Source organism: Bos grunniens, chromosome X (assembly GCF_055505025.1).
Source record: "Bos grunniens cultivar Pamir isolate PY7600 chromosome X, Bosgru_T2T1.0, whole genome shotgun sequence".
Lineage (NCBI taxonomy): Eukaryota > Metazoa > Chordata > Mammalia > Artiodactyla > Bovidae > Bos > Bos grunniens.
Genome location: NC_141194.1, coordinates 45610829 through 45625592, shown reverse-complemented (window position 1 = coordinate 45625592; position 14764 = coordinate 45610829).

The following is a 14764-nucleotide window of genomic DNA, read 5'->3' as shown; positions in this document are numbered from 1 at the left end:
GACAATATACAGCCTTGACGTACTCCTTTTCCTATTTGGAACCAGTCTGTTGTTCCATGTCCAGCTCTAAATGTTGCTTCATGACCTGCATACAAATTTCTCATGAGGCAGATCAGGTGGCCTGGTGTACCCATCACTTTCAGAATTTTCCACAGTTTATTGTGATCCACACAGTCAAAGGCTTTGGCATAGTCAATAAAGCAGAAATAGATGTTTTTCTGGAACTCTCTTGCTTTTTCCATGATCCAGCGGATGTTGGCAATTTGATCTCTGGTTCCTCTGCCTTTTCTAAAACCAGCTTGAACATCAGGAAGTTCACGGTTCACATATTGCTGAAGCCTGGCTTAGAGAATTTTAAGCATTACTTTACTAGCGTGTGAGATGAGTGCAATTGTGTGGTAGTTTGAGCATTCTTTGGCATTGCCTTTCTTTGGGATTGGAATGAAAACTGACCTTTTCCAGTCCTGTGGCCACTGCTGAGTTTTCCAAATTTGCTGGCATATTGAGTGCAGCACTTTCACAGCACCATTTTTTAGGATTTGGAATAGCTCAACTGGAATTCCATCACTTCCACTAGCTTTGTTCGTAGTGATGCTTTCTAAGGCCCACTTGACTTCACATTCCAGGATGTCTGGCTCTAGGTGAGTGATCACACCATCGTGACTATCTGGGTCGTGAAGATCTTTTTTGTACAGTTTTTCTGTGTATTCTTACCACCTCTTCTTAATATCTTCTGCTTCTGCCATTACTATACCTTTTGACTAAGCTATCTTTGTAATATGTTTTGAAACCATGAAATATGAGAACTTAAGCTGTGTTATTTAATTTTGAAGAAAAATTTAAGTATTTATTCTTCATTTTTATTGATATATAACCGACATACAAATCTGTGTAAGTTGAAGATGTACCACATAATAATTTCCATACATATATTATGAAATATATACCATAATAATTAGAGATAACATCCATATTCTTTAATGGTTGTAATTTTTTCCTTGTATTTAGAACTTTAATGATCTACTCTCAGCAATTTCCAAACATATCATTTTTTGGCAACTATAGCTATTATGTTGCACATACCATCTTCAGTACTTGTTTATCTTATGAATGAAAGTTTGTACCTTTTAACCACCTTCATCCAACCTCCACACCCACCAGCTCCACTTCTACCAATCTGATCTCTTTTCCATGAAGTTTTTTTTAAGATTCCACATATGAGATTATTATTTTTCTCAGTCTGCATTATTTCACTTAAGAAACACCCTCAAGGTCTATCCATTATATTTATTTTGTTACAAATGATAAGATTTACTTAAAAAAATAGTTTAATAGTATTCTGTTTCTCTATACATTACATTTTCTTTAACCATTTATCTGTTGATGGACATTTAGCTTGTTTCCTTGTGTCAGTTATTGTAAATAATGCTGCAGTCAAATGAAGGTACAGATAATTTTTTGACCATTGATTTCATTTCCTTGAGCTATACCTTGAGGAAGAATAGCTGAATTGAAGAAAGTAGGGAAAACCACTAGACCATTCAGATCAGATCAGATGAGATCAGTCGCTCAGTCATGTTGGACTCTTTGTGACCCCATGAATCGCAGCACGCCAGGCCTCCCTGCCCATCACTAACTCCCGGAGTTCACTCAGACTCACGTCCATCGAGTCAGTGATGCCATCCAGCCATCTCATCCTCTGTCATCCCCTTCTCCTCCTGCCCCCAATCCCTCCCAGCATCAGGGTCTTTTCCAATGAGTCAACTCTTCGCATGAGGTGGCCAAAGTACTGGAGTTTCAGCTTCAGCATCATTCCTTCCAAAGAACACCCAGGGCTGATCTCCTTCAGAATGGACTGGTTGGATCTCCTTGCAGTCCAAGGGACTCTCAAGAGTCTTCTCCAACACCACGGTTCAAAAGCATCAAATCTTCAGCACTCAGCCTTCTTCACAGTCCAACTCTCACATCCATATATGACTACAGGAAAAACCATAGCCTTAACTAGACGAACCTTTGCTGGCAAAGTAATGTCGCTGCTTTTGAATATGCTGTCTAGGTTGGTCATAACTTTGCTTCCAAGAAGTAAGCATCTTTTAATTTCATGGCTGTAGTCACCATCTGCAGTGATTTTGGAGCCCAGAAAAATAAAGTCTGACACTGTTTCCACTGTTTACCCATCTATTTCCCATGAAGTGGTGGGACCGGATGCCATGATCTTCGTTTTCTGAATGTTGAGCTTTAAGCCAACTTTTTCACTCTCTACTTTCACTTTCATCAAGAGGCTTTTGAGTTCCTCTTCACTTTCTGCCATAAGGGTTGTGTCATGTGCATATCTGAGGTTATTGATATTTCTCCCGGCAATCTTGATTCCAGCTTGTGTTTCTTCCAGTCCAGCGTTTCTCATGATGTACTCTGCATAAAAGTTAAATAAGCAGGGTGACTAGATACAGCCTTGACGTACTCCTTTTCCTATTTGGAACCAGTCTGTTGTTCCATGTCCATCTAACTGTTGCTTCCTGACCTGCATACAAATTTCTCAAGAGGCAGACCAGGTGTTCGGGTATTCCCGTCTCTTTCAGAATTTTCCACAGTTTATTGTGATCCACACAGTCAAAGGCTTTGGCATAGTCATTAAAGCAGAAATAGACCATTCAGGTATGACTTAAATCAAATCCTTTACTATTATACAGTGGAAATGAAAAATAGACTCAAGGAATTAGAGCTCAAAAAGAGAGTGCCTGAAGAACTATGGATGGAGGTTTGTGAAATTGTTCAGGAGGCAATGATCAAGACCATCTCCAAGAAAAAGAAATGCAAAAAGGCAAAATGGTTGTCTGAAGCGGGCTTACAAATGGCTGAGGAAAGAAGAGAAGCTAAAGAAAAGGAAAGATATATGCATTTGAATGCAGAGTTCCAAAGAATAGAAAGGAGAGATAAGAAAGCTTTATTCAGCAATTAATGCAAAGAAATAGAGGAGAAAAATAGAATGGGAACATCTAGAGATCTCTTCAGGAAAATTAGAGATACCAAGGGAACATTTCATGCAAAGATGGGCTTATTAAAGGAAAGAAATGGTATGGACCTAAACAGAAGCAGAAGATATCAAGAAGAGGTGGCAAGAATACACAGAAGAATTGTACAAAAAAGAGCCTCACGACCCAGATAATCATGATGGTGTGATCACTCACCTAGAGCCAGACATCCTGAAATGTGAAGTCAAGTGGGCCTTAGAAAGTATCACTACGAACAAAGCTAGTGGAGGTGATGGAATTCCAGTTGAGCTATTTCAAATCCTAAAACATGATGCTATTAAAGTGCTGGACTCAATATGCCAGAAAGTTTAGAAAACTCAGCAGTGGCCACAGGACTGAAAAAGGTCAATTTTCAATCCAATCCCAAAGAAAGGCAATTTCAAACAATATTCAAACTACCACACAATTGCACTCATCTCACACGCTACCAAAGTAATGCTCAAAATTCTCCAATCCAGGCTTCAACAGTACGTGAATCGCGAACTTCCAGATATTCAAGCTGGAGTTAGAAAAAGCAGAGGAATCAAAGATCAAGTTGCCAACATCTGTTGGATCATCCTAAAAGCAAGAGAGTTCTATAAAAACATCTACTTCTACATTATTGACTATACCACAGCCTTTGACTGTGTGAATCACAACAAACTTTGGAAAATTCTTAGAGACTGGAATACCAGACCACTTTACCTGCATCCTAAGAAATATGTGTGTAGATCACGAAGCAACAATTAGAACTGAACATGGAACAACAGACCGGCTCCAAATCGGGAAAGGAGTACGTCAAGGCTGTGTATTGTCACCCTGCTTATTTAATTTATATGCAGAGTACATCATGTGAAATGCCACAGTGGTAGAAACAAAGGTGGAATCAAGATTGCTTGGAAAAATATAAATAACCTCAGATATGCCAATGACACCACCCTTATGGCAGAAAGTGAAGAGGAACTCAAAAGCCTCTTGATGAAAGTGAAAGAGGAGAGTGAAAATGTTGGCTTAATGCTCAACATTCAGAAAACGAAGATCATGGCATCCGGTCCCATCACTTCATGGGAAATAGATGGGGAAACAGTGGAAACAGTGTCAGACTTTATTTTTCTGGGCTCCAAAATCACTGCAGATGGTGACTACAGCCATGAAATTAAAAGATGCTTACTCCTTGGAAGGAAAGTTATGACCAACCTAGATAGCATATTCAAAAGCAGAGACATTACTTTGCCAACAGAGGTTCATCTAGTCAAGGCTATGGTTTTTCCTATGGTCATGTATGGATGTGAGAGTTGGACTGTGAAGAAGGCTGAGCGCCAAAGAATTGATGCTTTTGAACTGTGATTTTGGAGAAGACTCTTGAGAGTCCCTTGGACTGCAAGGAGATCCAACCAGTCCATTCTGAAGGAGATCAGCCCTGTGATTTCTTTGGAAGGAATGATGCTAAAGCTGAAACTCCAGTACTTTGGCCACCTGGTGAGAAGAGCTGACTCATTGGAAAAGACTCTGATGCTGGGAGGGATTGGGGGCAGGAGGAGAAGGGGACGACAGAGGATGAGATGGCTGGATGGCATCACTGACTCGATGGACGTGAGTCTGAGTGAACTCTGGGAGTTGGTGATGGACAGGGAGGCCTGGCGTGCTGTGATTCATGGGGTCGCAAAGAGTCGGACACGACTGAGAGACTGATCTGATCTGATCTGATAAATCCACAGCAAGTATTATCTTCAATGGTGTAAAATTGAAAGCATTTTCCATAAAGTCAGGAACAAGACAATGATGCCCACTCTACCCACTACTATTCAACATAGTATTGCAAGTTTTAGCCACAGAAATCACAGAAGAAAAATAAATAATAGGAATCCAGATTGGAAAAGAAGAAGTAAAACTTTCACTATTGGGAGATGACAGGATCCTGTACAAAGAAAACCCTAAAGACACCACCAGAAAATGACTAGAGCTAATCAATGAATATGGTAAAGTTGCAAGATATAAAATCAACACACAGAAATCCCTTGTATTCCTATATACTAACAATGAGGAAACAAAGAGAAACTCAGGAAACAATTCCATTCACCATTGCAATGAAAAGAATAAAATACTTAAGAATAAATATACCTATAGAAACAAACAACCTATATACAGAAAACTATAAAACACTGATGAAAGAAATCAAAGATGACAGAAATAGATGGAGAAATATACCATGTTCATGTATCAGAAGAATCAATATAGTGAAAATGAGTATACTACCCAAAGCGATCTATAGATTCAGTGCAATCCCTATCAAGCTACCAATGGTATTTTTCACAGAACTAGAACAAATAATTTCACAATGTGTATGGAAATACAAAACACCTCCAATAGCCAAAGCAATCTTGAGAAAGAAGAATGGAACTGGAGGAATCAAGTTGCCTGAGTTCATACTATACTACAAAGCCACAGTCATCAAGACAGTATAGTACTGGCACAAAGAGAAATGTATATCAATGCAACAAAATAGAAAACCCAGAGATAAATCCACGCACCTATGGACACCTTATCTTTGACAAAGGAGGCAAGAATATACAATGGAGAAAAGACAATCTCTTTAACAGCTGGTGCTGGGAAAACTGGTCAACCACTTGTAAAAGAATGAAGCTAGAACAGTTTCCAACACCATACACAAAAGTAAACTCAAATGGGATAAAGATCTCAATGTATGACCAGAAACTATAAACTCCTAAAGGAAAACATAGGCAAAAGACTTTGATATAAATCACAGCAGGATCCTCCATGACCCACCTCCCAGAGTAATGGAAATAAAAGCAAAAATAAACAAATGGGACCTAATTAAACTTAAAAGCTTTTGCACAGTGAAGGAAACTATAAGCAAGGTGAAAAGAGCCTTGAGAATGGGAGAAAATAATCGAAATGAAGCAAGTGACAAAGACTTAATCTCAAAAATATACAATCAGCTCATGCAGCTCAATACCAGAAAAATAAATGACCCAATCAAAAGATGGGCCAAAGAACTATACAGATTTTACTCCAAAGAAGACATACAGATGGATAAAAAACACATGAAATGATGCTCAACATCACTCATTATCAGAGAAATGTAAATCAAAATCACAATGAGGTACCATGTCACCCCAGTCAGAACGGCTGCTATCAAAAAGCCTGCAAACAATAAATGCTGGTGAGGGTGTGGAGAAAAGGGTACACTCTTACACTACTGGTGGGACTGCAAACTAGTACAGCCACTATGGAGAACCGTGTGGAGATTCCTTAAAAAAAAATTGGAAATAGAACTGTCATATGACCCAGCAATCCCACTGCTGGGCATACACACCGAGGACACCAGAATTGAAAGAGGGATGTGTACCCCAATGTTCATCGCAGCACTCTTTACAGTAGCCAGAACATGGAAGCAACCTAGATGTCCATCAGCCGATGAATGGATAAGAAAGCTGTGGTACATATACACAATGGAATATTACTCAGTCATTAAAAAGAATACATTTTAATCAGTTCTAATGAGGTGGATGAAACTGGAGCCTGTTATACAGAGTGAAGTAAGTAAGAAAGAAAAACACCAATATGGTATACTAATGCATATATATGGAATTTGTGAAATGGTAATGATGACCCTATATGTGAGACATCAAAAGGGAAACAGGTAAAGAATAGACTTTAGGACTATGTGGGAGAAGGTGAGGGTGGGATGATTTGAGAGAATAGCATTGAAACATATATATTACCATATGGAAAATAGATCACAAGTCCAGGTTTGATGCATGAGACAGGGCTCTCAGGGCCAGTCCACTGGGACGACCCTAGGGGATGGGATGGGGAGGGAGGTGGGAAGGGTGTTCAGGATGGGGGACATATGTACACCCATGCTGATTTATGTCAATGTATGGAAAAAAACACCAAAATATTGCAAAGTAATTAGCCACCAATTAAAATAAATAAATAAAAATTTAAAAAGTCTTCCAACAAACAAAAGTCCAGGACCAGATGGCTTCATAGGAAAACTGTGTAAAAAATTTTAAAGAAGAATTTATCCTCCTGAAACTCATCCAAAAATTTGCAGATAGGAACATTCCCAAACTCCTTCTATGTGGCCACCACCACTCATATACCAAAACCAGACGAACATACCACAAAGAGGAAAATTAAAGACCAATATCACTGGTGAACAGAGATTCAAAAATCCTCCACAAAATACTAAGAAATCAAATCCAATAATATAATAACAAGATCATATACCATAACAAAGTGGGATTTACCCACCCATGCAAGGATTCTTCAATATCTGCAAATCAATGTTGATATACTACATTAAAAACCTGAAGGATAAGAAAAAAAATGGTCATTTCAATAGATGTAGAAAAAGCATTTAAGAGAATTCAACACCCATTTATGATAAAAGTTCTCCACAAAGTGGGAATAGGGCAAACTTATATCAGCATAATAAAGGTCATATCTGAGAAATTCAGAATGATCATCATTCTCAATGGTGAAAACTGAAAGTCTTTTCTCTAATATTAGAAACAAGACAATGATATCCATTGTTGCCACTTTTATTCACATAGTTTTACCAGTTCTGGCCATGGCAATAAGAGAAGAAAAAGAAGTGGAAAGAATGCTAATTAAAAAAGAAGTAGAACTGTCACTGTTTGCAGATGACATGATGCTACATATGCTCTTGTTGTTGTTTTTGTTGTTTTTCAGTTGCTCAGCCATGTTGTAGTCAGACAGGACTGAGCAATTGAACTGAACGAAACTGATGGCACTTCCAATAGTTTGGCCAACTGATGCAGAGAGTCAATTCATTGAACAAGACCTGGTGCTGAGAAAGATTGAGGTTAAGAGGAGAAGGGGGCAACAGAGGATGAGATGGTTGCATGGCATCACTGACTCAATGGCTATGAGTTTGAGCAAACTCTGGGAGATAGTGAAAGACAGGGAAGCCTGGTGTGCTGCGGTTCATGGGATCACAGAGTCAGACATGACTTAATGACTGAACAACAACAATGGCACTTCCATTTTTAATCTTCTGAGAAATATTCATAATGTTTTCAATAATGTCTATACCAATTCACATTCCCCAAGCTAGTGAACATAGGTTCTCTTTTCTCCATATCCTCACCAACAGTCATTATCTCTAGTCTCTTTAGCCATTCTAATGTGCATGTGATGATATATAATTTTTTTTCCCTTTCCTGATGATTAGTGATGCTGAGTACTTTTTCATTTACCTGGTGGCCGGGTGCCACTTGCCAGGATCCAGCCCCGGTGGATCCAGGGAATTTGAAGCAGGGACGGCGTCGGCGAGGATCAGGAAACAACTGCTTAATTAAATGTTAATTAAGGATATAAACAGTAATAGAATAAGGATAGCTCAGTAGGAAAATTCATGAAGAAAAGAGGCTGAAATAAGGATAGCTCAGTGAGGAAATTCAGTAGAGAAAAGAGGCTGAATAATTCAGCCAGAAGGTGAGAGAAAGAATGACATGGGGACACCAAGTTTCGGTGAACAAGGCCCGCACTTTATTTTCCAAAGTAGTTTTTATACCTTAAGTTATGCATAGAGGATAATGGGGGAAGGGGTAGAGTCATGCAGCAAGCCAGGCTTTCTTCCTGCAAACTTATCATATGCAAAAGCTTAGGTGATTTACATCATCTTCTGGCCCGGAGGCCTGTTAACATTTTAAGACCCTTTCTTCAGAAAACTTATTTTTCTCTAAAGGTGATTGGTCAGGAGCCACCCTCCAAAAGTATTAGATAAAGTTGCATTCCTACAGAGCAAAGGTGTGGTGGGCTATAACAAGAAAAAGAATTAACTCAAGGGTCCCAGGTTACAAACATTAAAGCTACTATTTACACCAATTATATTAATCAATACACTGCCAGGGACACAGCAGGTAAGGGACATGGAAACTTAGCAGCAAACATTGGCCCAACAAGTGAAAATCCCTTCACCAATACAATTTCTAATCAATCTTTTAACTGCTCAAAGGAATCTGTATTTAGACAGTTTAGAACATCTCATGCCTCTCACAGTTGGGAGGCTCTGAGCAATCACATGTGGCTGGAAAAACCTATTCAGTCAGGCTAGAGGACTTCCAAAGGAGTTTGTAGGTTGAAACACTGTCACACCCAGGAATTATTAACTGGAGCTGTAAGCTAACTCTTTTTTCAGAGAGAGGTAGTGGGGGACAGCCCCCCGTAAAGTCAGAGGTGTAGGTGAAAGCACAAAGCAGAAAGTAGGCAGACTCTGGTTTTGGGGGTAGATGCTCGAGAATTTCCAGGGGAACTCCTGAGGCTCGATCCCGCCTTTGCGTATTCCAAGCCTCCTTCCTCATGACCTTTGCCACAGGCGGAGCTTGCTCAAAGCAGAAAATGTCTATCCAAGCCTTTTGCCCATTTTTAATGATGTTATTGGTGTTATTTGATATCGAGTTGTATCATTTCTTTATATATTTTGGATACATGATTTACAGTTATTTTCTCACATACTTTTGGTTGCCTTTTCATTTTGTTGATTGTTTCTTTCACTGTGCAGACATTTTAAAAATGAGATGTAGTCTCATTTGTTTTTATATTATTGCTAGCGCTTTATGATTTATGCTTAATGATCAAAATATCATTGCCAAGAACCACGTGAAAGATAACTTTTCCTATATTTTCTTCTAGGGGTTTTATAGTTCCAGGTCTGACATCTACGTTTTTGAACCACTTTGAATAATTTTTTGAGTGGTATAAGATAGGGGATTACTTATTTATTTTACATGTGAATATACATTTTACTCAGTTCCAATTGTTGAAGATACTGTCTTTTCTCCATTGAGTATTCATGACTCCCTTGTCAAATATTAGTTGACCATATATGCAAGGGTTCATTGTGCATGCTCTCAATTCTTTTTCATTGGTTCCTGTGTTTTTACACATGTACCACACAGTTTTCATTACTATAACTTTATACTATTGTTTAAAATCAAGAAGTGTAATGACTCCAGCTTTGTTCTTATTTATAAGCATTGCTTTGGCTATATGTGATGTTTTGCAGTTCCGTGAAAGTTACAGAATATTTTTCTACTTCTATAAAAATGTCACTGGAATCTTAATAAGGATTACACTTATCAGTTTGGGCATTTTAACAGTATTGGTTCATCCAATCTATGAACATGAGATATCTTTCCATTTATTTCTGACTTCTTCAGTTTCTTTCATCCATCTCTTCTAATTTTAAGTGTAGAGATCTTGGCTAAATATATCCCTAAGTATTTATTGTTTTGATGGTATTACAAATAGGATCATTTTCTTTATTTCTTCCCCAGATTCTTTGTTATTAGTTTATAAAAATGCTATTGATTTTTGTGTGTTGATCTTTCAATTTTGCTGAATTCAGTGATTAGGTCTAACATTTTTGGTGCATCCTACAATATCTTTTTTTTTTTTTTCAAACTTTAAACTTTTTATTTTCTATTGGGGTATAACCAATTAACAATGCTGTGGTAGTTTCAGGTGAACAGTGAAAGGACACAGCCATACTCCCATTCTCCCCCAAACACCCCTCCCATCCAGGCTGGCACATAATATTGAGAAGAGTTCCATGTGCTATTCAATAGGTCCTTCTTGGTTATTCATTTTGAATATAGCAGTGTGCATATAACCTTCCCAAACTCCCTAACTATCCCTTCCCCCTTGCAACCATAAGTTCGTTTTTTAAGTCTGGGAGTCTCTTTCAGTTTTGTAAGTAAATTCATTTGTATCATTTCTTTTTAGATTCTACATATAAGGGATGTCATATGATATTTCTCCTTCTTTGTTTGATTTACTTCACTCAGTATGACATTCATGTTGTTGCAAATGGCATTATTTCATTCTTTTTAATGGCTGAGCCATATTTATTTTGTATATGTACCACATCTTCTTTTTTTTAATTTTTTAATTGAAAGATAATTGCTTTACAGAATTTCGTGGTTTTCTGTCATATATCAACAAGAATCAGCCACAGGTACACCCATGTCCCCTCCCTCCAAAACCTCCCTCCCATCCCACCCTTTTAGATTGTCACAGAGTGGGGGTGGTCCTAAAATGGTGGAGGAATAGGACAGGGAGACCACTTTCTCCCCACAAGTTCATCTAAAGAACATTTGAACGCTGAGCAAATTCCACAACTTCTGAATGCTGGCAGAGGACATCAGGCACCCAGAAAGGCAGCCCATTGTCTTCGAAAGAAGGTAGGACAAAATATGAAAGATTAAAAGAGAGACAAAAGAGGTAGGGACAGAGATCCATCCCGGGAAGGGAGTCTTAAAAAAGAGAGAAGTTGCCAAACACCAGGAAACACTCTCTGGCAGGTCTCTGGTGAGCTTTGGAATCTCAGAGGGCAAAATAACCAGGAGTAAAAATAAATAAATTAATTAAATCAATAGATTATGTGCCTAACAGCAACTCCCAGCAGAGCAGCAGCCAAGACACTTGCATCCCCCACTAGCAAGGGGGGCTGGACAGGGAGGTACGCGGGCTGTATTTCTTAGGGTAAGGATGGCCTGAATGACCCAAGGGCAATGTGAGGCAACTAGCTTGAGATAGCAACCCAGACTGTGGGATAGCTATCCCGCGAAAAGCCCTAACCTAACACATCGCCAGGCCCGCTCACAGAACAAAGGACTGAGCAGAGTTAGCTGGCTGTGGACTGGCCCATCCCCCGCTGGAGACAGGCAGGCAAGGGCAGCCAGAGCCGGAAGGGGGCAATCCTGGCCTTGAGCACTCCCCACACATGCCAGGGATATTTGTTTACAGTGTTCCTCCCTCCCCACAGCACGATTGAACAAGTGAGCCTAAAAAAAGTAACCACCACAGGCCCACCTTGTGTGAGGGCTGAAATTAGACACTGAAGAGACCAGCAAACAGAAGAAGCTAAAATAAACAGAGGGAACCACTTTGAAAGTGAAAGGTGCAATAGATTAAAACCCTGTAGTTAGCACTGACTACATAGGAAGGGGCCTATAGACCTTGAGAAGTATAAGCCAGACCAAGGAACTATCTGAAAATGAACTGACCCCACACTGTCCACAACAGCCCCAGAGAAAGTCCTAGATATATTTTACTATTATCATTAAAATTTTTTTTTCCATTTTTGAGTCCCCTATTATTCCTTTAATTTTCATTTTTATAACCTACTATGACCTTGCAAAAAAAACACCCTATTTTTAAAGCAAACTTGATACACACACACACACACACACACACACATATATATATATATATTATAATTTTTGTGACTTTTTTTTTTAATATTGTATTTTTGAGACTCCAACCTCTACTCTAGATTTTTAATCTTTGCTTTTTGGTACTTCTTATCAACTTTGTGCCATTAAGAACCAAATCTTCAGTACCCATTTTTACTTGGGAGCGAGATCACTAGCCTGATTGATCTCTCCCCCTTTTGACTCACCTTTTTCTCCACCAGGTCACCTCTATCTCCCCCCTCCCCCTTTTGTTCTCTACCTAAATCTGTGAATATTTTTGTGTGTTCTGGGCTGGGAAGAACACTTAGGGAACTGATTACTGGCTGGATCTTTTTCTCTCCTTTTGATTCCCCCTTTTCTCCTCCTGGCCACCTCTGTCTCCTTCCTCCCTCTTCTCTTCTCTGTGTACCTCTGTGTACCTCTCCAGGTGTCTCTCACTGTGGAGAAACTTTTCATCATTAACCTAGATGTTTTATCATCGGTGCTGTATAGATGTAGAAGTCTTGAGGCTACTGTAAGAATACGACTGAAAATCAGAGGCAGGAGGCTTAAGTCCAAATCCTGAGAACACCAGAGAACTCTTGGATCCAGGGAACATTAATTGATAGGAGCTCATCAAACGCCTCCATACCTACACTGAAAACAAGCACCACCCAAGGGCCAACAAGTTCCAGAGCAAGATATACCATGCAAATTCTCCAGCAACACAGGAACATAGCCCTGAGCTTCAATATACAGGCTGCCCAAAGTCACACAAAACCCATTGCCGTCTCAAAACTCATTACTGGAAACTTCAGTGCACTCCAGAGAGAAGAAATCCAGCTCCACCTACCAGAACACCAACACAAGCTTCCCTAAAGAGGAAACCTTGACAAGCCACCAGCCCAACCCCACCCACAGTGAGGAACCTCCACAATAAAGAGGAATCAGAAACTGCCAGAATACAAAAAGGCCAACCCAAACACAGCAATATAAACAAGATGAAAAGTCAGAGAAATATCCGGCAGGTAAAGAAACAGGATAAATGTCCACCAAACCAAACAAAAGAGGGAATCTACCTGGTAAAAAGATAGGGAATCTACTTGATAAAGAAATCTGAATAATGATAGTGAAAATGATACAAATCTTGAAAACAAATTGGAGTTACAGTAAATAGCCTGGAGACAAGGATTGAGGAGATGCAAGAAAGGTTTACAAGGACCTAGAAGAAATAAAAAAGAGTCAATATATAATGAATAATGAAATAAATGAGTTCAAAACACTCTGGAGGGAACCAATAGTAGAATAACGGAGGCAGAAGATAGGATAAGTAAGGTAGAAGATAGAATGGTAGAAATACATGAAACAGAAAGGAAAAAAGAAAAAAGAATTAAAAGAAATGAGGACAATCTCAGAGGCCTCTGGGACAATGTTAAAGGCCCCAACATTTGAATCATGGGAGTCCCAGAAGAAGAAGACAAAAAGAAAGACCATGAGAAAATACTAGAGGAGATAATAGTTGAAAACTTCCCTAAAATGGAGAAGGAAATAATCACCCAAGTCCAAGAAACCCAGAAAGTCCCAAACAGGATAAACCCAAGGCAAAACACCCCAAGACACATATTAATCAAATTAACAAAGATCAAACACAAAGAACAAATATTAAAAGCAGCAAGGGAAAAACAACAAGTAACACAAAGGGGATTCCCATAAGAATAACAGCTGATCTTTCAATAGAAACACTTCAGGCCAGAAGGGAATGGCAGGAAATACTTAAAGTGGTGAAAGATAATAACCTACAGCCCATATACTGACTCAGCAAGGATCTCATTCAAATATGAAGGAGAAATCAAAAGCTTTACAGACAAGCAAAAGCTGAGAGAATTCAGCACCACCAAACCAGCTCTCCAACAAATGCTAAAGGATCTTCTCTAGACAGGAAACACAGAAAGGGCGTATAAACTTGAAACCAAAACAATAAAACAAATGGCAATGGGATCATATTTATCAATAATTACCTTAAATGTAAATGGGTTGAATACCCCAACCAAAAGACAAAGACTGGCTTAATGGATACAAAAACAAACCCCTATATATGTTGTCTACAAGAGATGCATTTCGAAGCAAGGGACACAAACAGAATGAAAGTGAAGGGCTGGAAAAAGATATTTCACACAAATGGAGACCAAAAGAAATCAGGAGTACCAATACTCATTTCAGATAAAATAGACTTCGAAATAAAGGCCATGAAAAAGACAAAGAAGGACACTACATAGTGATCAATGGATCAACCCAAGAAGATATAACAATTATAAATACATATGCACCCAACATAGGAGCACCACAATATGTAAGGTAAATGTTAACAAATATGAAAGGGGAAATTAACAATAACACAATAATAGTGGGAGACTTTAATACCCCACTCACACCTATGGATAGATCAACTAAACAGAAAGTTAACAAAGACACACGAACTTTAAATGATACAATAGATCAGTTAGACCTAATTGATATCTATAG